At 46.1% G+C, this 26,030-nt stretch overlaps 1 protein-coding gene across 1 annotated transcript in view; it reads right to left on the bottom strand.

Annotated features, from left to right (window-relative positions):
- Window positions 1–25,003, bottom strand: part of LOC144828371 (uncharacterized) — a 99,120-nt gene extending 74,117 nt beyond the window's left edge. Inside the window, exon 1 of the mRNA XM_078686483.1 lies at window positions 24,630–25,003. The gene's annotated coding sequence lies outside the window, so the exon portion shown is untranslated. The remainder of the gene's footprint in view (window positions 1–24,629) is intronic.
- Window positions 25,004–26,030: the final 1,027 nt, after the last annotated feature.

Genomic DNA, 26,030 nt, shown 5'->3' with positions numbered 1-26,030 from the left:
TCTGTCTGTCGCCCTCACTCTGTCTGTCTGTCTGTCGCCCTCACTCTGTCTGTCTGTCTGTCGCCCTCACTCTGTCTGTCTGTCTGTCGCCCTCACTCTGTCTGTCTGTCTGTCGCCCTCACTCTGTCTGTCTGTCTGTCGCCCTCACTCTGTCTGTCTGTCTGTCGCCCTCACTCTGTCTGTCTGTCTGTCGCCCTCACTCTGTCTGTCTGTCTGTCGCCCTCACTCTGTCTGTCTGTCTGTCGCCCTCACTCTGTCTGTCTGTCTGTCGCCCTCACTCTGTCTGTCTGTCTGTCGCCCTCACTCTGTCTGTCTGTCTGTCGCCCTCACTCTGTCTGTCTGTCTGTCGCCCTCACTCTGTCTGTCTGTCTGTCGCCCTCACTCTGTCTGTCTGTCTGTCGCCCTCACTCTGTCTGTCTGTCTGTCGCCCTCACTCTGTCTGTCTGTCTGTCGCCCTCACTCTGTCTGTCTGTCTGTCGCCCTCACTCTGTCTGTCTGTCTGTCGCCCTCACTCTGTCTGTCTGTCGCCCTCACTCTGTCTGTCTGTCGCCCTCACTCTGTCTGTCTGTCGCCCTCACTCTGTCTGTCTGTCGCCCTCACTCTGTCTGTCTGTCGCCCTCACTCTGTCTGTCTGTCGCCCTCACTCTGTCTGTCTGTCGCCCTCACTCTGTCTGTCTGTCGCCCTCACTCTGTCTGTCTGTCGCCCTCACTCTGTCTGTCTGTCGCCCTCACTCTGTCTGTCTGTCGCCCTCACTCTGTCTGTCTGTCGCCTCACTCTGTCTGTCGCCCTCACTCTGTCTGTCGCCCTCACTCTGTCTGTCGCCCTCACTCTGTCTGTCGCCCTCACTCTGTCTGTCGCCCTCACTCTGTCTGTCGCCCTCACTCTGTCTGTCGCCCTCACTCTGTCTGTCGCCCTCACTCTGTCTGTCGCCCGTCGCACTCTGTCTGTCGCCCGTCGCCCTATCACTCTATCGCCCTCACTCTATCCATCTATCGCCCTCACTCTATCCATCTATCGCCCTCACTCTATCCATCTATCGCCCTCACTCTATCCATCTATCGCCCTCACTCTATCCATCTATCGCCCTCACTCTATCCATCTATCGCCCTCACTCTATCCATCTATCGCCCTCACTCTATCCATCTATCGCCCTCACTCTATCCATCTATCGCCCTCACTCTATCCATCTATCGCCCTCACTCTATCCATCTATCGCCCTCACTCTATCCATCTATCGCCCTCACTATCTATCTATCGCCCTCACTATCTATCTATCGCCCTCACTATCTATCTATCGCCCTCACTATCTATCGCCCTCACTCTATCTATCGCCCTCACTATCTATCTATCGCCCTCACTATCTATCACCCTCACTCTATCTTTCGCCCGCCCTCTATCTATCTTTCGCCCTCCCTCTAGCTATCTATCGCTCTCACTCAATCTATTGCACTCACCACAGCATCACTCAGGGGCACCACAACATCACTATGCGCTACCACAGGATCACTGAATGCCACAGCATAACCCGTCGCCACCACATCACTCAGCGCCACCACAGTATCAATCTGTGCAACCATTCAACAACAACTGGTTCAAATATGTTCTCTCAATGTTTCAAGCTTTATTACAGATGTCACAAAAAGATGGTAATATTTCACTTCTGTTCTTGGATTTTCGTCACAATAAAATACACTGAACATAATCTTCACTAAAGTTATTTACAAAAGTTTAAGCTATTGCCATTATAAATTACAATAACTTTTATTTAAGTATTCATTATTTTAAAAAATTAAGCCATTGTTATTTGTAATATCAATACATCTAAGTCACGTAAATACAAAACATGTTGCATTACAAATGCTATAGGTGTCACATTTGCAAAAGATAAAAGTATTGGCATTGTAAATGACAAAGCTATTAATTTCACTATTTTCAAAACCAACACAAATAAAAAATGTGTCATTTACAAGACCAATAGCTCAAACTTTCCTAATGCGAGACCTATTGCATTGCAAATGCTTGTTTGCATACAAGCCATCAATCCTGTAAAGCGCTCTGATACCCTCACGGGTCTGATTCGCCCTCTATAAAACTTTAAAATAAATACATTTTTTAAAAGTTACCGCAAACCCCAAACCTCACTTTATGTACGCAAGGCAGGCTTAACAAGCCCTACAGTAAGGGGCTGATTGTTAAAAGGTTCCAGCAGCAAAAACTTTAAATTTTCGTTTTTACTGCTAACATTTAAATAGGACTACTAAAGTTGGTCCGATTTAACACCTTCGCTGCGCTAAACGTTCCGCGCTGGTGCGGAATGTTCTATGGCACGGGCGGGGCCGGAACGTTCAACGGACGTGCGCAGCACTACCGAGGTAGTGCATGCGACGTCCGTTGAACGTGCGCCGCACTGAAAGGGATAATATCAAAAGAATCAGTGCATTAAATCTGAATACTTATTTCGAAATTAATGTCACTGGTGGGCAAAGTGTAACTTTAAAACGTTGTAACTTTAGTTGCCCAAGATTTCCAGTGCCTGATCACTATTGTCCACGGGGCCTGACGTGCAGACAGCGTTTTGCCCTCCTGGGGAGACTTGCTAAGGACTCAGATCAAAGGACAATAGAAGCCTGCATGGGAGAGAGGTGTTGCCTCTCTCTTACAGGAAGCCACATGGGTGTTGGCTCATAAGTAAGGCCTCTGAGTTTCTATGTTTACAGATAAATACAGACAGAAAACAATGTGTCTCCGGTCTGTATTTATTTTTAAGAGCGGAAAAATACTAAAAATTATGTTTCTGGTTAGAGACTCTCCATGCTGTAATTCGTGAATTCCCGGCAAAAGCTGAGCAGATAGCATGGAGAGTTAAAAAAAATGGATGAACTTTCCTAAAATACAGGAATATGTTAACAATTATTAGTAGTATAACACTAATATGTACCTGTGAGTGCAGTCTGCTGATATACGTGCTGCTTAATTTGCTAAAACTTGAAGGCGTCCATGTATGAGTGCACATCCAAGAGTTAAACAAGCATTTGCAATGCAATAGGTCTCGCATTAGGAAAGTTTGATCTATTGGTATTGTAAATGACAAAAATTTTATTTATGTGTTGGTTTTGAAAATAGCGAAATTAATAGCTTTGTCATTTACAATGCCAATAGTTTTAACTTTCGCAAACGTGACACCTATTGCATTTGTAATGCAACATGTGTTGTATTTACATGACTAAGATGTATTAATATTACAAATAACAATGCCTTTTATTTTTTTTAATAATTAATACTTAAATAAAAGCTATTGTAATTTATAATGGCAATAGCTTAAACTTTTGTAAATAACTTTTGGGAAGATTATGCTCAGTGTATTTTATTGTGATGAAAATCCAAGAAAAGAAGTGAAATATTAACATCTTTTTGTGACATTTGTAATAAAGCTTGAAACATTGAGAGAACATATTAGAACCAGTTGTTGTTGAATGGTTGCACAGAGTGATGCTGTGGCCTTCAGTGGTGCTGAGTGATGCTGTGGCCTTCAGTGGTGCTGAGTGATGCTGTGGCCTTCAGTGGTGCTGAGTGATGCTGTGGCCTTCAGTGGTGCTGAGTGATGCTGTGGCCTTCAGTGGTGCCGAGTGATGCTGTGGCCTTCAGTGGCGTCGAGTGATGCTGTGGCCTTCTGTGGCGTCGAGGGGTGCTGTGGCGTCGAGGAGTGCTGTGGCGTCGAGGGGTGCTGTGGCGTCGAGGGGTGCTGTGGCGTCGAGGGGTGCTGTGGCGTCGAGGGGTGCTGTGGCGTCGAGGGGTGCTGTGGCATCGAGGGGTGCTGTGGCATCGAGGGGTGCTATTGCTCAGCTCACTAATATTCATTATACAGTCCTTCAAAGCACTAAGGGCCGAGCAAACCATGACTGGATTCCAACACCTGGTACCTAGGTTGCACAGACAGCAAAATCAAGCTATTTATTTTCCCCACTTTACATGTTGATCATGGTGTGGCAGAGTGAATGTATCTTATTGGATTTTGTCATCTGCCTTAGTTTTTTTTAATCCATTCTTGATCAACTGACATCTTGGCGGCTATCATACTTTTGTTTTAATAATACACGGACATCAGGTCTAAAAGAAGTGCTATGTGCTTTCTGGATGAGGAGCGCACTGAATAAGAAGCTCTTTGTAAACTTCCTACAGAGTGACTTAGAAGGGAGAGGAAACTGGGTGTCTATTAATGTGGTGTCAATCAGCTGCGGCGGCTTCCTTTCATCCTCCTAGACCTCTCCGCGGCTTTCGACACTGTCTGCCACCGCACCCTAGTGCAGCGCCTCAGCAACATCGGAATTCAGGGGAAGGCACTGGAATGGATCGTCTCCTTCCTCGACGGAAGAACACAGAGTCCGTCTACCACCGTACAAGTCAGAGGCCACCGGAGTCATCTGCGGCGTCCCTCAAGGATCCTCCCTGAGCCCCACCCTCTTCAACGTCTACATGAGCCCCCTCGCGACCATCGCACGCCAACACAACCTGAACATCATCTCCTACGCCGATGACACCCAGCTGATCCTCTCCCTGACCAACGACCCCGCCGCCGCCAGACCCAACCTTCACGAAGGGATGAAAGATGTAGCCGAGTGGATGACGACCAGCCGCCTGAAACTGAACTCAGACAAGACGGAAGTCCTCATCCTGGGTTCCTCGCCCTCCGCCTGGGACGACTCCTGGTGGCCCCCCGCCCTGGGCACCGCACCCACACCGACAGACCACGCACGCAACCTGGGCTTCATCCTGGACTCCTCCCTCTCCATGACCAGACAAGTTAACGCCGTCTCCTCGTCATGCTTCAACAGCCTGCGCATGCTACGGAAGATCTTCCGGTGGATCCCCACCGAAACCAGGAAGACGGTCACCCAAGCCCTCGTCACCAGCCGACTGGACTACGGCAACGCCCTCTACGCCGGAACCACCGCCAAGCTCCAGAAGAGACTCCAGCGGATCCAGAACGCCTCAGCCAGACTCATCCTCGACATCCCCCGACGCAGCCACATCTCCGGACATCTGAGAGACCTGCACTGGCTCCCCGTCAACAAAAGAATCACCTTCCGTCTCCTCACCCACGCACACAAAGCCCTACAAGATCAAGGCCCGAGCTACCTCAACAACCGCATCAACTTCTACACTCCCAAGCGCCACCTCCGATCAGCCAGTCACGCCCTCGCCGCCGTCCCCCGCATCCGAAGAACGACAACAGGAGGAAGGTCCTTCTCCTACCTGGCCGCCAAGACCTGGAACTCCCTCCCTCCCGACCTGCTCCTGACCCAAGACCACCTCTCCTTCAGGAAGAAGCTCAAGACCTGGCTGTTCGAGCAGTAGCAGCACCCCCCCCCTCCCAAGCGCCTTGAGACCCTCCGGGTGAGTAGTGCGCTCTACAAATGTCCTTGATTGATTGATTGATTGATTGATTGATCTACAGCCCTCCTCGCCCCCTCCTCCTGGCAGACGGTGGAAAGAGAGCCCGGCCGGGGTGAGCTGGACTCACGGAGAGACAGACCAGCCAGAGGTGGGAGGCAGCCTAGAAGAAATGCTGGTATTACTGCTGCTGAGTCCACGGCCCAATCAAAGAGCCACAGTGGCTCGTGCTGCAGGCATGAAGGCAGCATGACGGCCTGGAAAGCAGATGCCTTTGGGAACTCTGCCTGAACCGTTCCTTGACACTCCTCGAGCTAGGGCTGAGTGAAAACAGATGCGCTTGTTTTGCTGTTGGGGGGGAGCAACAGCCTTTGATGTGCGAGCGAGTGGCCAAAGATTTTTTTTATTGTGGTAATCGTACGAAAAGGGAAATCAGAAAAAGCTCCAAAGGATTTTTGAAAAAAGATGTTTGTGTAAACCCGGAAGCCCACATTCCCCCAGAAGGCCAGTGATGGTTTGCCTGAGAGCAACAAAATATCTACATTAGGATAAAAAATAAAAGTAAGTGGTGTAGCTGATAGTTTGCACGATACTAAAAGAATTGGCGGAATAGTGAGGAAATGCTACTTTAAAAAACTCTTACTACGCAAACTGTGTCCCTAGCAGCTATCATGCAGAAGCGCTCACACCCGTTACTTCTACAATTAGAAACAATCCAAGGCATGTGGCGTACCACTATAAAATGAAATATTCATTGCTGCTTTTCTCAGCAAGTTGTACAACAGTCTGATGGATTCTCCGTGTATTTCATAGTTCCTGTGTGTTAGTGAAAGTTTGAAACATGTTTTTGTTCGATAATGCCACTAATGTCCAAATATATATCAAGGCACAAGTGAAGGCAGAGTCGCCATAAGAGGTCAAATGACTATAAATGAAAATTCGGCGTGGTTATTATGAGTGATACAACAAACAGGACAGTGAAAATAGGTTCCTCGCTAAATTACACACCTAAATTATTCGACCATGTCGGCAAATGTGAAAAAAAAATGTACACTGCTAAGTAAAATGTTGAATTTGGCAGTTTAGGTAAAGACATCACTGGCCTTCCTGGAAATGAAACGGGTAAGCTTAAATTACACACGCGACGCTAAGCATTGTCCAATCTATGTTATACAGTACAAAAGCAGTACATCAAAGTTAGCAAATTGCTCGAGTTGCAGCTTAAAAACTAAATTTATGTCAAATGTGTTCATGCTGGTAGTACACATTCAGGGATTAAACAAGAAACCACGGACAGCGGGAGGGGGGGGGAGCATTGCGAGCGGTGGGGTTGAAGGCGCTCAGCACACTCGGGGCAACATGGGACAACAATGAAAGACTAAAGACAATGGCAGCTGGCACACGGGCCCCTTTAAAAACGTGACTTGTGTGCTCGGTGATAAATTCTTTTTTTTTTTTTAACTCCCGTTTTTGGGTCTCGCTGGCAAAATGCATCCGCAAGGATGCATGTGTCCAGCTGGAGACCTATAGCGATCAGTCTGGGGGGAAGGAGGACAAGAGGGTGCACGAGCTTTTTCAGGCTGGATTCGTGTGCGCGAACGCGCACGTTCCGTCCTGCGCCGCCCTCCCATACTCCCAGCCTAACGCGCATGCATGCATGCACACAGACAGACACACACACACACACACGCGCGCACACGCACTTACACAGACACGCAGGCACCCAGACAGGCAACCCCCTCCTCCTCCCCCACAGTCACACACGCATACACACAGACTCCAAGACGCACGCACGCACAAACGCTCACACACATACACAGCCCGCCGCCGCGCGCGCGTACACACACACACATGCCCCCCCGCCCTCGCAGGCCAGCCACAAAGCCCCACTCACCGGCAGCAGGACTCTTCCTCCCTTCTTCGGCACCGGGGCGCAGGGTAGGCTCCTGCCTGCTCCGGTGCTGCAAACAATCGCGGCTCTTCCGTGGGAGGCGGGGTAGGCTCCCGCCCTCCTACTTCCTGTTTCCGGTTGTCCTGCCCGGCCTGCCTGACTTCCTGGTCGCAGGCCGGCGGCGTAGCGCGGTTGCGCTTCTGGGATGCCATGTAAGTTATGTAAATACAAAACATATTCATAGCTGCCAAGGTTTCAGAGTGCCCATGTGTGACATTTTCATAATGTCAGTGTATTTATGAGTGACATTTCAACGACCATGAGTGACACTTTCTCATGAGGAAATTAAAGCAATTAAGAAGAGGGAAACATTAGATAATGATCAGAATTCACTCCTATTCAAGCAATGATATCAGAAATTGAAGGTCACTAATCTAGATCTTTTGTAACCTTATCGTACTGTTAAACTGCGCGAGACGGCCTGTTCTGTTAGAAAATCATTGTGTTGACCGGTGCATGGCACCGCCCATGGCGCTATAATTGCATGCAGCCTAGTCGACTAGCACAACACCCTATTACACCCCACCCCCTCTCAGTTGACCTACAGTAATGTCCGCTAACATGTCATTCATCAAGCAGAGACAGACTGCTTGACTGCACAGTTAGTAGAGTGCGGCACGGAAGGTAGCTCAGATGAAGCCCTTTTCATACCAGCCAAGTGTAACTAGATACCGGGCAGACACTGGACGTGAAAAAGCCGTCTGTGCTGAACTAAGTAGTTAATAACAGGAACTGCAAGTTCGGGTCACCTGCTGCTTAACAGGTCACAGGCTCCGGCAGCAGCATGGAAAACAACAAGTTAATTACTATTCCAACCTGTCTTTAATTAATTGGTGTGTTTTACCTTTTTCATGGTAATATAATCTGAGTTCAGCCAAGGGGATTCCATGTGCTTTGTGCGCTGCCCAGGGAGGAGTCAGCAGCATGCTGCACATGTGAGCATATACCGGGACAGTGCAGTGTTACTGTGGCACTGGCAGGCAGTTCTGTCTCTCTGAGCGCCGGGGCCGCAGCGGTGCCGGCGGCCGCACAGCAAGCACTACATGCAGCAGTCTCCTCGCAGCGCCTGATGCCTCTGATGCCGCGTGGCCATGATGACGAGACGGACATGGCTGCAGGTCGATGCTGTAGTGCCCAGTCCCGCCGTGGTGATCCGGCAAAGCCGGCCGGGTCATATACCGTGCACTCTGCACAGCGCGGAATCTCACAAGTTAACTCCAGTCTGTGTGGAGCCCCCGGCTGCCGCTTCTGACAGACCTTACTTCCGAATCCTTCCTGCAAAGGACGTGTGTCATTGATTTCCCCACACCGCGCTGGTGCCACAACTAACGGAAGGACTGAGAGGGGAGGCCCCGCTCGGGAATTTTGTTTCAATTGTGCAGGCGCCCTGGCAGATAGAGTGTTAACATTGTATTTGTAGCACTGTCAGAGCGCGATTGGATCTTTTCAGTGTCTCCTGCTGGCAAGTCTGTGGGGAGCTGAGCAGCAGGCACACAGGTGTCAGAGGTGCGAGCGCGCCCACTAGCACCCTGGCGTTACATTACCATTTTTAGCCACCGCTGTCAGCAGAGTTCGGTCAGTGGAAATGCGTGACAATGCATTTCAGTGCGGTAATGCGGAACACCGCACTGAAATGCGTTAGTGTCACGTCAGTTGCGTGATACTTGGCAGAACTGCATATTGCATTACAAATGCTATAGGTATCGCATTTGCGAAAGTTATAACTATTGGCATTGTAAATGACAAAGCTATTAATTTAGCTATTTTAAAAAAAAAACATAAATAAAAACTTTGCCATTTACAATACCAATAGCTCAAACTTTCCTAATGCGAGACCCATTGCATTGCAAATGCTTGTTGAATGCCAGTTATTACTTTGCTATACAGTACAAAAGCAGTACATCAAAGTTAGCAAACTGCTCGAGTTGCCGTTTAAAAACGAAATGTATTGCAAATGCATTCATGCTGGTAGCACACATTCAGGGATTAAACAAGAAACCACGGACAGCGGGAGGAGGGGAGCATTGCGAGCGGTGGGGGTTGAAGGCGCTCAGCACACTCGGGGCAGCATGGGACAACAATGAAAGACTAAAGACAATGGCAGCTGGCACGCGGGCCCCTTTAAAAACGTGACTTGTGTGCTCGGTGATAAATTCTTTTTTTTTTTTAAATCCCTTTTTTGAATGCCAGTTATTACTTTGCTATACAGTACAAAAGCAGTACATCAAAGTTAGAAAACTGCTCGAGTTGCCGTTTAAAAACTAAATTTTTGCAAATGTGTTCATGCTGGTAGCACACATTCAGGGATTAAACAAGAAACCACGGACAGCGGGAGGGGGGGGGAGCATTACGAGCGGTGGGGGTTGAAGGCGCTGAGCACACTCGGGGCAGCATGGGACAACTAGCCAACAATGAAGTGTGAAGTGTGAACGAGCTAGAGCACGGCCTCGCGTCCGTGAAAGCGAAACAGCAGGGGTGAATTAGAGGGGAGGAGAAGTGAGGCAGAGCGCGGGCTGGGGTGAATGCTAGTTATTGTAGTGTGAAGCAGGGGGCGGGGAGGAGAAATGCGAGACACGGCCTGGCGGCCGTGAAGTGTGAAGCAGTGGGCGGGGGAGCAGAGCCCTTTGAAGTGAAGCTCTCGGAGGCAGGCGGGAGCAAATGGCAAGCGCGTGCATGAGCACATGCACTCGACGAAATCCGCGATGGTTTAGCCCTTATTTTGCCCCCAATACTCTCGTCTATTTATTCCTTGCGGAATATAATAGATGAGACCTAATAAAGGAAGAAGTATACCATTTTCGACCCCATATATTCCCAAAACACAAAATAAATGATTAAAAACAAAAAAATACAGATAAATGCAGATGGAACTGTTAAAAAAATAAAAGCCATAAAACCGGGAGCCCTACTCATAAGACAGGCTTCAAAATAGTAGCCACCTTTGAGGGGTAAATGTGTAACATATGGAAAACTGCCTGCTCTATTGTACCGCTTTGTTCGCCATAAGTTGGCAGGGTATGCTCAGACGTGAGTCCCTTGCTCACTTTGCCACTGGATTCATGCAAGCCTGGATGAAGACGGCTGTAATGCCAGAAACCGGTCCTAGGAAGCTTGTTTCCGGTACAGGGAAGGCATGGCTTGGCAGTTCGGGCTGGACTGTTCCCATGAGGCACAGGGTCAGACTGATTTGCATATGGCCATGTCTGAACTGGGGAGGCAGAGTGGGCTAAAGAACGGTGATGGATTAAACCCAGATCTGTTGACTGGGTGTGAGTTTTTGATTGGTTCAGATGCTCTGTCCATCACCACCCCCTTTTGTACTGCGTTGTTCGCCATAAGTTGGCAGGGTATGCTCAGACGTGAGTCCCTTGATCACTTTGTCACTGGATTCAAGCAAGCCTGGCTGAAGACGGCTGTAAAGCTAGAAACCGGTCCTAGGAAGCTTGTTTCCAGTCCAGGGAAGGCATGGCTTGGCAGTTCGGGCTGGACTGTTCCCATGAGGCACAGGGTCAGACTGATTTGCATATGGCCATGTCTGAACTGGGGAGGCAGAGTGGGCTAAAGAACGGTGATGGATTAAACCCAGAACTGTTGACTGGGTGTGAGTGTTTTATTGGTTCAGATGCTCCGTCCATCACCAACCCCTTTTGTACCGCTTTGTTCACCATAAGTTGGCAGGGTATGCTCAGACGTGAGTCCCTTGCTCACTTTGCCACTGGATTCAAGCAAGCCTGGCTGAAGACGGCTGTAATGCCAGAAACCGGTCCTAGGAAGCTTGTTTCCGGTCCAGGGAAGGCATGGCTTGGCAGTTCGGGCTGGACTGTTCCCATGAGGCACAGGGTCAGACTGATTTGCATATGGCCATGTCTGAACTGGGGAGGCAGAGTGGGCTAAAGAACACTGATGGATTAAACCCATATCTGTTGACTGAGTGTGAGTGTTTGATTCAGATGCTCCGTCCATCACCACCCCCTTTTGTACCGCTTTGCTCTATTGTTTAGGCACAAATGTTGGTTTTAGGGACAAAAAAAAGAGAAGCCAGTTGTCAAACCATTTTTGTCATGGGAGTGTAGCCCCCTCGGTAGCTAACACACCCCTGGGGTCGGCTAGGGAGCTCTGGGTGCAGAGAGAGGGGCCTCGCTATGTTGGAACTCTACAGAATGGTCCATCCTGATACAACCAGATACCACACTTCGTAAGGAGTGGTCCACAGGAGGAAGGGTACCTGGCTACCAACTACAGCCTGCATTTTCTGGACATGAAGCATGCACCCAGAACTCAAACTTCGCTGACTGGCCGAAGAGGACCGAAGGAGGACTGCTCTGCTGGAAAACTACCTGGCAAAGGAGAGGCTGCACCGAAGTTGGACTGCACGTAATGCACCATGGGCCAGCAGAGGAAAGCACTGTATCTAGTGAGTCCAGCCTGTGAAAAGTCGTTCCAGAGTTCGAGCCGGAAGAAGAGACTCCAAGGGTCAGTCAGATGACCTACTGTTTGCAGTACAGAGCCACAACAGCAAGCCTGTTGGGTGGAGTTGGAAGCTTATATCACCAGATTGTCACTCCTAGCCACCGCACAGTACTAAGATCTGAATCTCAAAGGTGCACCCACGTCTACTGAACCCAGAAGAGCTGGAGTGTCTCTTGGTTGATCAGAAAATAAGTTATTGTCCATGGAAGGACCCTGCTGTAAACGCAATAAGGGGCTACTGGACTTTGGCCCTACTGGAGAGACTAGCATGGGATATTCACCCTGTGACAAGGACCCCTTCATCACCTTCATAGACCGAGGAGTACCTGAAGAAAGACCCCGGTCAGTGGTATCACATCCACAGCATCCTAGAGCATCTTCAGCATTTTGTGTTCTTTGCATCAGGACAGCTTCCATAGGAGTAATTGCATGGTAATAAAGCACCTGGAACTGACTGAGGACTGCTTTTCCGACTGAGGTAACTTTTTCTGTGGACCTTGCTAGTCCCCCTGACTTGCTCCCTACTGGAGTTGGTCACCTAAAGAGACTCAAACTGACCAGAACTATACTTCCTTAAGTAGTTTTTGAAAAAGGTTCGGTCAAACTTGTTTAATCTGACAATGCCTGTTCATGGTTGAGTGAAATGCTTTGATTTACCATACTTTGTAAATGCTATCTCTCTGGAACCCTCTGGTGGTTCTTTTTGTTTTGGTGTCCAGAAATTCGTAAAAATATATTCTATTTTTATAAACTGGTGCCAGATTTCCTGAGAATTGTGCAGAGTACTCTTTACACCAGTTCCCTGTGTATGCCTTGCTGCTCGGTGTCACAGCTACCCAGAGTTGAGCTATGATTTGACAGATGAAACCTACTGGTCCTATAGGAGTTGGTGAGTGTATTACACGGTGAGGTCACATAACACGCTACACCCAATTTCCCTGCACAACTAAACCATACAAGCCACCCCATTTCCGCACACTTTCAAGTCTGGAAATAAAAACATAGTAACTACAGATACCAGTAGAAAAGGTCTTGGTGCTGTATTTCTGCAAGAAGACCAAGAGGATTAATGATGCTTAAAGACGCTAAACTCAACTACTCTGTAAGAGAGAAAAAAATCCTTAGCAGCGAGTTGGACACCCTTTGGCTAATGCTTTCATTATTTGATCAGAATACAAACCACTGAAAGAGATCATTTCAATAAACGGCCTTTGCTCTGTCTCAGCCGACTTAGGAAATGGGTAATAGAGTTGCAGGAACATACCTTCTATATGGAATACATTCCTGGCAAAACTAATTGTGTGGCTGTCTATCAAGGTAGGTGCACAACGAGACAGGATATGATGCTAACACAATTTACAACGATCCGGTGTAAGAACTGTAGGAGAGTAGGAATTACTTACTATGCTTACCCCCACTTTTTACTGGTGTTTCACAGTTTTTCGCCTTTAGTTTGGCTGGGGCCCTGCTATCCAGGACCCCAGCCTAGCTGCTTCCTCTCTAGATTGATTGCATGTACTTCAGGTACACTCCAGATTGGTTACTGGCCTGTGAGTCCCTAGTATATGGTACCTTGGGTACTAAGGGCATAGGTACCCAAGAGGCCTACAAGGGGCTGAAGCATGTATTAGCAACCCCTGGGAAGACTTCTAAAATGGCACCACAGGTCTGCTACTGCAGCCTGGGTAAGGTGGTGCATGCACCACTTACTAAGCTATAGGTTACCTATATCTACCTTTAATCACGGACACATATAAACCTATAAGTCCCTCCTATGGCAGGCCGTACCAATCCTGAAGGCAGAGTGCTTGGTTTTGTGTGAGAGGGTGCCCATGCATGAGCAGGACCCCTCTGCAGCTTTCTGAATCTATTCTCTGATGCTGTTCTGTGATGCAGCCAGACCATATACTCTTAAGTGTATTATAACCTCGCTGTAAATGCTAACTTTGGAATGTCTGCATGGAAACATGTTGTGCTTGGTGTCAAACACTTTGGAATCCTACCTCCCCGCCAGTCCTGGTGGCCGGGGGTAGAATTCCACCCTTCTAGAGGGAGAAGACATGTACACACAAACCTAACCGGTAATAGCTCAAAAGAGCACCAGCATCACAAAATGGATGCTGCAGCCACAGACACAAGTCTGACCTCCTGCCGCTGGATGAAACTCCGGCAGGGGAGGCCTGGACAATAGGTTTCCCGTCACAGGGAAGTGTAACCACCTCCCAGACAGGCTTTAGTGTATTGGGGCTGGGTGGGTGCATTCAGAGAATGCTTTTCAGACAGTGCTGGGGGCACACTTGGTGTCCCTGTGCATAGCCCAGTTCAAACCGGTTGCAGGGGCACTCAGCCCCTGCTGTGGTGCGAAACTGGACAAAGGGAAAGGGGTGTAAATACCCCTCTCCCTAGACCCTCCCATAGGTGGGTCCCCAGAGTATGTCCAACCCCCTAACTTAGTATAAGTATGGGAACCCAGTCCTTAGGACTTTAGATTATACCTGGACGAAACTCTGAAGCTGAACCCTGGAACTTTATCACACTATACTGACTAGAGGACTGAAGAATCTCCCTTGGGATCAAGGAGTGACTCCCCTATTCAAACAGTCACCAAAAAAAGCATTTTGCCGGTCTGCATTTCCAAGGCTACCGCCGGATCCCTAAGGATTTATAACTCAGGACACGGACTTCCAGACTTCTCTGAGGCCGACACGAGATCCCAGCAAAGCTGAGACCCGCAGCCCTCACAAGTGACGTGGAACAGGAACTCCTGGACACGTGCACATTTGCAAGTGCATCAACTTACCGAGCTTTCCCGAAGTTGTGCGTTTGGCTACTTGTAGTCCAAACCCCGAGCACCATCTGCACCGAAGAGTGTGGGCCTACACTCCATGAGTTTTCCGTGGGCCCGCTTCTAGCATGTCCACTCGAGGCTCCTTCGCGATCCCTGGTCCGTTGACTGGTGGGTCCCCACAAAGGTAACTCTTCGGTTTCTTGGGCTTTCCTGGTTGCTCCAGACGTGCCCTGACTCGCCTCCAAAGGGTGAGTCCCTCAGACCTTGCTGGTCTGCACCGAAGCCAATCTTTGCTTTCTGCGTGGGTAGCGGTTGCTAAGGCTTGTTGGGTCCAATCCGGATAAAGATACCGCAGCACATGACATCCTTCGTGGGACAGCTCGAATCCAGCACCTGGTCATCGTCGACGCCTCCTGGTCCTCGTGGCTGAAGAGTTAAGCTTCACCTTCTTCATCTGAAAGCACCCGACATCAGTGGGCTTTCGCTCACCGCCTTCCTGGTCACTGGCTAGTGACCCAGACTCTGTCCCCTCTGCTTTCAGATTCTTCAGATTTCCAATCCACTCTTAGATCCACCCGGACACTTTTGACTTGGTCGCCAGCAGCACTTTACAGCAGATCGCCATTGAAAACGATGACAAAATCTGACATCAAAAGACACCTATGCACCCGGCTTCCCTGGGTGAGGTAACTCGAGTACTCCGGTGCTTCCGTGGGCATTGACTCTAGAACTGCCTAGTTCTAAAGGGGTTTGCTCCAAGTCCTCTTCCAAGTGTCCTTAATCTTTAAAATTCCAACCGCGACTTTCCCCATAGAAGTTAATGGCGATTCGTGTCTGTGTTCAGACACTCCACGCGTCCCCGTGGGTCCCTTGTGTCACTACTTTGGGTGGTTCCTGTTGGCCCCAGAGGTTCCAAAGGCTCTAGGCCTTGTATCTATGTCAGTCCTGGTTCTTATACCACTTTCTTAATATATGGTTTGGTACGCCCCTAGGGCTCAACGTATATTGTGCTAATTTACTGTGTGCTAAATAAGTTTACTGTATGTACTTTTGCCTCTAGCCTCATAAAGAGACTAGAGGGATGAGTTTAGAATAAATACATTTATTTTATATATATACCTGGTGTGGTTTTCCTTTCATGTGGTGATTCATGAGATTATAGACTGGTAAAAACAAGTTGCTTTACATTCCTTTGAGACTTAGTCTGAAGGCTGCTCTCCACAGCTACCGCTAGGATAGCTTTCTATATAGGTTGTCTTTAAACCTACCATCAAGAAGGGTCGTTTGGGCTGGTGCAAGGTGCCCACTAGAACAGTGGACAGCATATGCCAGGCCAACTTCTCACAAGAACTCTATCAATGTAAATACGGAAAAGAACCCAGCGCTCACTTTCAACAAACTACTGACTCAAGCAGTCACTTTTGCCCAAAAGCTCATAACGGAAAACCTCAAACGGGAAACCCTCAGCATGGCTAGTGGCTCACAGCCTACTTAAGGCACTAAGCACTTTTTGACTCTCGTGACATGTCTAAAAAACCATGCAGGGAGCCCTTTGTTTACAAACTGTTGTTTAGGTCTCGCCTGGCAATGCGCATGCGCATTGCTGGCGAGACATATAGAGGGCCACCAGCAACCCTACCAAGAGGGTTTTGGAGTGTGGATTCTCCCCAATGTATGTGAGGCATTCAAGAGCGAAGCTTCGCCAGCACGCGCTTGGCCTCACTTCTCGCTCACACCCCATATGCTTGTTCCCTCCCACCCTTCCGACTTCAAAGGAACACCGCTCCCCTGCTCCCCGCCACGCAAGGCCGAGAGCTTGTTAAGCTAATGATTTTTTCCCCCAACACAACATCGGCATGTCATGTTTTATCATTCTCCCATTGTGATTTTCCCCATACGTGTGAGGCATTCAAGCGCGAAGCTTCGCCAGCAAGCGCTTGGCCTCACTTCTCGCTCACACCCCATATATGCTCGTTCCCTCCCACCCTTCCGACTTCAAAGGAACGCCGCTACCCTGCTCCCCCGCCACGCAATGCCGAGAGCTCGTTAAGCTAATGTTTTTTTCCCCCAACACAACATCGGCATGTCATGGTTTATCCTTCTCCCATTGCGATTATCATAATATGACTTTTTTTTTTAATTAATTCGTTCTTTCAATTTACTGTACGTAACTCAGTGGCGTTGAATTTTTTATTCCATTTGTCGCAACATATTTTGTCTGTCTTCTCCGTCTTTGCTCATCTTATTTCTTTTTCTTTCTCTCATTGATGTTCTTTTGTATATTAACCCACTGTTGAAAGACTCTGCCGAAGATCCAGCCTCGGACTCAGAGTTTAGATCACGCAGTTGGTACCTTAGCGTTAACCAATTGCAACAACACCGTAATTGGTGGGTCGTGGGGGTAGCAGTGTGGTATAATTCGGTTCACTGGTGCAGTTGTTTGTATAGTAGAATGTCATTACTCTGCTTTCATGCAGACCGCTGTTTGAGGACTTCTCACCAGCTGCGAGTCTGCTCATTCACTACTTTCAGTCATTTTAGACAAAAGGGCGGACTATTTCGTACTAAAATGTGTACAGTTATGTTTTGTAAGCAGCGTTCGTATATCGCACATCTGCCAGTGCCATCTGTTTAACTTACTGTCATGATGCTTCTATTACTGCTGGTGGGAGCAAATGCAATTATGCGCCCATTCTCATTTTTACGGTAACAGCATTATACACCTGCTAGAGAAATCATTGTGCACAATGTTAAAAACGGCCTGGTTGTCATAGTGCCATGTAGTTAGCTGTCCGGCATGTATTGAATTCACAGGACTAATTACATATATTATATCAGAAGGAGCAGTACAAGAAATGGAAAATCCTCGTGGATGCCATAAATAGGGACGCAAGGGAGTGACGAGGAGCGGAGTCTGCAAGTCTATTGATACTTTTATATGTTAAATCTGACCCAGAGAAATTGTAAACAAGGAAAAGTATAATAGTATATATGTTCTGGCTTACTATGTTGATCACGAACACCTCAGAGCTTGAAATATCATACGGGGCTCAGGGTCTTCCTTCAGACATCATTGTGTACCCAGCGAAAACCAGTATATCATAGTAGCAACATAAATCTTGTTGATTATGCACGTGCTGGCGTCCTCTGTGTCCAGTCTAATCACACGTTTTCCCACCATTGAATAACGTAGAGCTTGCACAGCAGTAACCTACTGGTTCACAGATTTGATTTTTTTTGTAGATAGCTCAGTGAGTTACTGTTTTAGTTGCAGATACTCTTAATATTACGCTTTTTTCATTTGTGTTTTTCTTCATTTAGTTTTCTTTCGAATAGTTCTTTGTTCTTTCTTTTCCCACAGTTTTTGTTCCATTTCGTTCTTTGTTAGTTTGTTTCATTTCGTTCTTTATTAGTTTGTTTATATATTTCTTTCTTTCTTATTTTATCTCCCTCTTTCTGTTTTAAGGTCTCGCTGAAGCAATGAGAGGGATGTGGAGTGCGGATTCTCCCCAATGCATGTGAGGCTTTCAAGCGCGAAGCTTCGCCAGCACGTGCTTGGCCTCACTTCTCGCTCACACCCCATATGCTTGTTCCCTCCCACCCTTCAGACTTCAAAAGAACGTCGCTCCCCTGCCACGCAATGCCGAGAGCTCGTTAAGCTAATGTTTTTTCCCCCAACACAACATCGGCATGTCATGTTTTATCCTTCTCCCATTGTGATTTTCCCCATACGACATTTTTTTTTATTCATTCGTTCTTTCAATTTACTGTACCTAACTCAGTGGCGTTGAATTTTTTATTCCATTTGTCGCAACATATTTTATCTGTCTTCTCCGCCTTTGCTCATCTTATTTATTTTTCTCTTGAATTTTTTTCTTTTTCTTTCTCTCATTGATGTTCTTTTGTATATTACCCACCGTTGAAAGACTCTGCCGAAGTTCCTGCCTCAGACTCCGAGTTTAGATCACGCAGTTGGTACCTTAGCGTTAACCAATTGCAACAACACCGTAATTGGTGGGTCGTGGGGGTAGCAGTGTGGTATAATTCGGTTCACTGGTGCAGTTGTTTGTATAGTAGAATGTCATTACTCTGCTTTCATGCAGACCACTGTTTGAGGACTTCTCACCAGCTGCGAGTCTGCTCATTCACTACTTTCAGTCATTTTAGACAAAAGGGCGGACTATTTCGTACTAAAATGTGTACAGTTATGTTTTGTAAGCAGCGTTCGTATATCGCACATCTGCCAGTGCCATCTGTTTAACTTACTGTCATGATGCTTCTATTACTGCTGGTGGGAGCAAATGCAATTATGCGCCCATTCTCATTTTTACGGTAACAGCATTATACACCTGCTAGAGAAATCATTGTGCACAATGTTAAAAACGGCCTGGGTTGTCATAGTGCCATGTAGTTAGCTGTCCGGCATGTATTGAATTCACAGGACTAATTACATATATTATATCAGAAGGAGCAGTACAAGAAATGGAAAATCCTCGTGGATGCCATAAATAGGGACGCAAGGGAGTGACGAGGAGCGGAGTCTGCAAGTCTATTGATACTTTTATATGTTAAATCTGACCCAGAGAAATTGTAAACAAGGAAAAGTATAATAGTATATATGTTCTGGCTTACTATGTTGATCACGAACACCTCAGAGCTTGAAATATCATACGGGGCTCAGGGTCTTCCTTCAGACATCATTGTGTACCCAGCGAAAACCAGTATATCATAGTAGCAACATAAATCTTGTTGATTATGCACGTGCTGGCGTCCTCTGTGTCCAGTCTAATCACACGTTTTCCCACCATTGAATAACGTAGAGCTTGCACAGCAGTAACCTACTGGTTCACAGATTTGATTTTTTTGTAGATAGCTCAGTGAGTTACTGTTTTAGTTGCAGATACTCTTAATATTACGCTTTTTTCATTTGTGTTTTTCTTCATTTAGTTTTCTTTCGAATAGTTCTTTGTTCTTTCTTTTCCCACAGTTTTTGTTCCATTTCGTTCTTTGTTAGTTTGTTTCATTTCGTTCTTTGTTAGTTTGTTTATAGATTTCTTTCTTTCTTATTTTATCTCCCTCTTTCTGTTTTAAGGTCTCGCTGAAGCAATGAGAGGGATGTGGAGTGCGGATTCTCCCCAATGCATGTGAGGCTTTCAAGCGCGAAGCTTCGCCAGCACGTGCTTGGCCTCACTTCTCGCTCACACCCCATATGCTTGTTCCCTCCCACCCTTCAGACTTCAAAAGAACGTCGCTCCCCTGCCACGCAATGCCGAGAGCTCGTTAAGCTAATGTTTTTTCCCCCAACACAACATCGGCATGTCATGTTTTATCCTTCTCCCATTGTGATTTTCCCCATATGACATTTTTTTTTTATTCATTCGTTCTTTCAATTTACTGTACCTAACTCAGTGGCGTTGAATTTTTTATTCCATTTGTCGCAACATATTTTATCTGTCTTCTCCGCCTTTGCTCATCTTATTTATTTTTCTCTTGAATTTTTTTCTTTTTCTTTCTCTCATTGATGTTCTTTTGTATATTACCCACCGTTGAAAGACTCTGCCGAAGTTCCTGCCTCAGACTCCGAGTTTAGATCACGCAGTTGGTACCTTAGCGTTAACCAATTGCAACAACACCGTTATTGGCGGATCGTGGGGGTAGCAGTGTGGTATAATTCGGTTCACTGGTGCAGCTGTTTGTATAGTAGAATGTCATTACTCTGCTTTCATGCAGACCGCTGTTTGAGGACTTCACACCAGCTGTGAGTCTGCTCATTCACTACTTTCAGGAGATGCGTGCCAGTCATTTTAGATAAAAGGGCTGACTATTTCGTACTAAAATGAGTACAGTTATGTTTTGTAAACAGCGTTCGTACAGCGCATATCTGCCAGTACCATCTGTTCAGCTTACTGTTGTGATGCTTCTAGAACTGCTGGTAGGAGCAAATGCAATTATGCGCCCATTCTCATTTTTACGGTAACAGCATTATACACCTGCTAGAGAAATCATTGTGCATAATGTAAAAAATGGTCTGGGTTGTCAGAGTGCCATGTAGTTAGCTGTCCGGCATGTATCGAATTCACATGACTAATTACATATATTATATCAGAAGGGGCAGTGCAAGAAATGGAAAATTCTCGTGGATGCCATAAATAGAGAGGCAAGGGAGTGACGAGGAGCGGAGTCTGCAAGTCTATTGGTACTTTTATATGTTAAATCTGACCCAGAGAAATTGTAAACAAGGAAAAGTATAATAGTATATATGTTCTGGCTTACTATGTTGATCACGAACACCTCAGAGCTTGACATATCATACATGGCTCAGGGTCTTCCTTCAGACATCATTGTGTACCCAGCGAAATCCAGTATATCATAGAAGCAACATAAATCTTGTTGATTATGCACGTGCTGGCGTGCTGTGTCCAGTCTAATCACAGGTTTTACCACCATTGAATAACGTAGAGCTTGCACAGCAGTAACCTACTGGTTCACAGATTTAATTTTTTTTGTAGATAGCTCAATGAGTTACTGTTTTTGTTGCAGGTACTCTAATATTACGCTTATTTGTGTTTTTCTTCATTTCGTTTTCTTTTGAATATTCCTTTGTTCTATTTCCCCCAAATTTTTTGGTTCCATTTCGTTCTTTGTTAATTTGTTTATAGATTTCTTTCTTTCTTATTTTATCTGCCTCTTTCTGTTTTTAGGTTTCGCAATGAGCAATGAGAGGGTTTTGGAGTGCGGATCCTCCCCAATGCATGTGAGGCATTCAAGCGCGAAGCTTCGCCAGCACGTGCTTGGCCTTACTTCTCGCGTAAGCATTTATTTTTTTTCGGCGAGATTATAGTAAGCTGATTTCAAAACTCATACAGTTCATGTGAGAGCCGGGCGCATGCACAGCAATTCGCTCCCCATACCCATCCCACAAAGCAAGACAAGAACATCAAAGCCATTTGCCAGCAGCCACTTCACGCTCTCGGCAGGTCATAAACAGGACCATCTGCTTGTGAATCGGAATGCTGGCATGGTTGCCCAGCCCCCCTTCCAGCGCTGCCTTGAAGGCTTTCCCCACATGCAGGAGACAAGGAGAACACGTTTTCTTACGACTTAAACCAGACCAGACATTTACAAACTTTACATTCACTTAATGCACCTCTTTAAGGTAATTTACTAATTTAGCCAAATACATGCCAGATACAATCGTTGCCCCTCCATATTCATCTTCTAGTTATAAGTCTGTTATCCTTGGTCGTTGTCCTCAGGAGTTAACCTGGGATGCAGCCACCATTCCTACTAACTGTCCATTTGCCCAGAACCTAAGTACTGTTTTCATACCGTATTCAAAGGGCACGTTTCGGCATGAGAACTGCCACTACCCAAGGGCACTCACACCCCATCCGTTATCCTTTTCCGCAAACTAATTTAACATCTCACACTAAGCACTTTATCCACTCAGCACCATTGCTTTAATCCTCTTCTCTAGTTTCTGTTTTAGTAACTCAACAGATTTTAACTGAACTAATCTCACCCCCGTTCGGCAAGGGCGTAGCTTGAGTTTTAGCAATAATTTAATGGCAGAGTAAATACCTAATCTTTTGTAACATTTTTATCTTGACAGGTCTGGATATTTATACTGTTTTGTACATAAATTGTTATGGTTTTATCAACTAAACAATAAACTAACTAATACTTACAACGTACTATGGCTTGATTAAATGCTTTACTTAGTTACACAAAACGCTAGTCCGGAACAGCAGTGGACAAAAGAAGTTGATCAGGACCCTGTTTTCAAGAAATTTAGATATTTCTTAGGGTGGGGGTGGCCAGACGAAGAAATACAAGCTTTCTATGCTGTAGAGATGAATTGTTTGAAAGGGAGAAAATATTGTTCAGGGGGAACTAGATTAGTTATTCCTTTTATGCTGCGAAAGAAGGTTTTGGACACTACCCATGAAGGTCACTTAACTAAAGAACGCATCTGAGCAGATTGTTGGTGGCCAAGTGTTGACATAGGGGTGGAGAAATTCATTAGATGTTGACATGAATGTCTTACTAATGATAAACCTTGGCAGACACGCATCCCACCAATGGTTTGCAGAGATCTTCCAAGTGGCCCACTGGGGGAAAATTCGTTCGATACTGTGGGATCTTTGAAGGATGAGAGTAATACTCCTCATCTAAATGCAACTATGGATAAGTTCTCTATTTGGCCAGCGAGTGTGTGAGAGTATATGAGACATTACTTCTGGGACAGTGATCAAGTTTCTAGAAGAGTTGTTTTGCTGTGAGGATCTTCCTAGGTCTTTGCTTACCGACAATGGGGTACAACTATGCTCAGTGGAAGTTGATAGTTTTTTAGACTGCTGTGGCATCTCACACAAAAAGTGTTCACTACATCACCCATAAAGCAATTGAATGATAGTGTTTTAATCACACTTTGAAAAAAGACATAGAAATAGCTAAAATTAACAAATCAGTCTGTAAGAGACTAGCCTCTCTAGCTGAGTTTTTTTCCAGTCTATCTTCCCAATCTGTAATTAACAAAACTCCTTTAGCACTTTTCCATAGTAGAAGACCACACAAGTTAGTTCCAGGGTGGATGAACAAGAGGACGGGTTAGGTTGCTGGTTCAGTAGAAGATGCTCTGAGACAGAAATAAATTATTTTTTAAGGGAAAATCCATGCACACACAGGCTATGTATAGATTGTCTAGGACGAAAGAATTAAAAAACTGGAGGTACTAACAAGGTCTGCAGCTCACTAGTAGCAAAGTTGAACATTGGAAGACAGTCTTAAATGTAAGGGGCATCAACTGTGCAAAGGCTCAAGGGGTAAATATATATACAGAGAACAAGACTCGGTAAGCCTTAACAAAAAAAATTATCAGAACAGGTGAGTTGAACAAGATGGCTGACTTGGCAAGGAAGAAAAGCTGAAAGAACGAAAAAAAAACAGCATAACAGGGCCAATAGCAAAAATACACAGCACAACTCTTAAGACAAACATGCCTAGAGGAGATTCACCTTACTTCTCTACGCACCAAAAGACAAATCATGATCAACAGCCAAAACAGCGTTGGTAGATAGGATGATGTCCACCACCTCGAAACTAAACAAAGAACTCGGACTGACATGCTCATTTTACATACTGGTTGGTTCTGGTTGATAGCTTTATTTCGATATGCAGGTATCATAAAAGCATTACAAAATTTTTAAAAACAGCACATCGTCAGAAGACTGTACATTTAAGAACAAAACAGATAAAAAATAGGAATAGGATCAACAATAAGTTATTTAAAAGTAAATTACATAGATAAAGACAGTCTTTTTAAACGGATCAACTATGCACATTTTAAAAATTTGGATATAGCACAAACAACCCGAGAGGATGTATCAGATAATAAAATCCGTAAAGCCACCAAATGCTGGCGAGCACCCAATTGTCTGCAAAGCGGTTTCAGCCAGTGGGATCTTGGACGGGCATAGTCTGGACATTTTGCATACATAAAGGTGGAGAATAATGTTTTCAAGTAACCCAGTCCTCGCATATTGTGGCGTCAGAACGCTTAACAATTTGAAACAATTTAAAATGTGCATTGAATGTGCAAGTGATTACAGTGTTACTTTCCAATTTGACGAGATTATATAAAAAAAATAGTTAATGTCCATAATTATAACATAGTGTTGCACTGTGTTTACGATATGCAGTAGCCTTTTGTTTAAGTAGGACGCTCTTCAATGACTACCCCCACAGGGTCCTGCCCTTTATCAGACATGCATGTTCCTTCTCCCCAGTAATATCCTGGCCCCATACGCCCCTCCCCCTACCATGGTCATCTGTCAATCTTTCAGTAATTGCCGCATCTCTCCAGTATTATCCAAATTTACACCCACTCAGGGCCAGTGCCGCATCTCTCTCATGAGCCATGTCTGACTACACACCACTGGCGTCATTTCCTGGCCTAACCTTCAGTAATGCCCTGTGCACCCCCTCCCTCAGACGGGGGCTCCTGGGGCACAGTACAGGCCTCTCACCTCTCCAGACTTCATCCTCAAGTCGTGGTTCAGCTCCTCCCCCCGAGGCAACGGGGGCTCCGCAGAGCACTGAGGCCCCGGGGGTCCAGGGCTGCATAGGAGAACGGGAAGGAGAGGACGAGCGACGGCTCCGGTGAGCACTGAGGCGCGGGGGGCCGAGAGCTGCACGGGGGAGGTGGGGGACTCAGAGTCAGTAGGTCAGAGGAGCACTGAGGATACACAAACGCTTAGACGCAGTGTACGTAAAGCAGATTAACGCTACTAGCGAGATGAGAGGTCAGCAGAGCAAAGCACTGACCGGAAGTTCTAACTTCAGACGGACAGTCCTTTGCCTGAACTTCCTGTCCTGCATCTGGAGCCAGCAGACTAGAGATAAAGAGCGGACTGAAAGAGATAGTGCATGCATCATACCGTTTAAAGATGGCCGCCCCACAGGCCTCTAGGAATGAGAAGCAGTCATTGGAAACCTCTCTCGTCGCCATCTTACACATTTTGACTCTAAATACATTGTATTGTACGTTTTGGTGTTTTAACCTCATTGAAGCACAATAATGCCAACGTTAAAAGCGAAGTTGCATTTTGTTAATGTGGTAAATGTCTTTCTTTTATCTTCATTGTAGTTTATTGCAGTTTAAAGAGTGCATTCTTTAACATCACGCACAATGTTTTGTATGGAATGTGTTTGTGGGGAGTTCGAGTTGGATTGTCAGGGTTTATTGATAATTGTTCTGTTTGTGTTAAATCAGACAAACATTGGAAGGTGTCTACTGAACCATTGTCTATTGGAGATAGTCCTGCGGGTCCTTGGGAAAGGCTTTCTATTGATTTTTCAGGACCTTATGAGTGTCTTGGCAGACAAAATAGATTTTTGATTGTCCTTATTGATGATTTTTCTAAGTGGTTGTACTATTCTTTTGTTGAACATCCAACCACTGAAGAAGTCATATGTTTTCTAGATAAGATTTTCAGAATAGAAGGGGCACCTGTTTCTATAATGTCTGATAATGGCGTTCAGTTCATTTCTAGTAAGATGCTAAAGTCATAGCTGCCAAGGTTTCAGATTGCCATGTGTGACATTTTCATAACTTCAGTCTAATTATGAGTGACATTTCAAAGACTATGAGTGACAGTTTCTCATAAGCAAAATTAAGCAGTGAAGACGAGGGAAACATATACATATTAGAAATTACACCAGAGTGTGAGGCTGAGGCACGCATAGGTAAAAGCCAGGTGTTTAAGGTGGATGAAAAAACCGGGGGGGGGGGGGGGGGGAGGCGGAGGTGTCTCTCAAATGTAATAAAGGGAGTAGGTTAAAAACACGCAATGAGAAAAACTGTGTTGGCACATTGTACCGCCCGAGTTGTATTTTGCTGCTTCGGTCATTGCATCCAGATATACAAT

Source organism: Lissotriton helveticus, chromosome 4_1 (assembly GCF_964261635.1).
Source record: "Lissotriton helveticus chromosome 4_1, aLisHel1.1, whole genome shotgun sequence".
Lineage (NCBI taxonomy): Eukaryota > Metazoa > Chordata > Amphibia > Caudata > Salamandridae > Lissotriton > Lissotriton helveticus.
The sequence above is the reverse complement of the archived record's forward strand: the minus strand, read 5'-3'. Positions and strand labels throughout refer to the sequence as shown.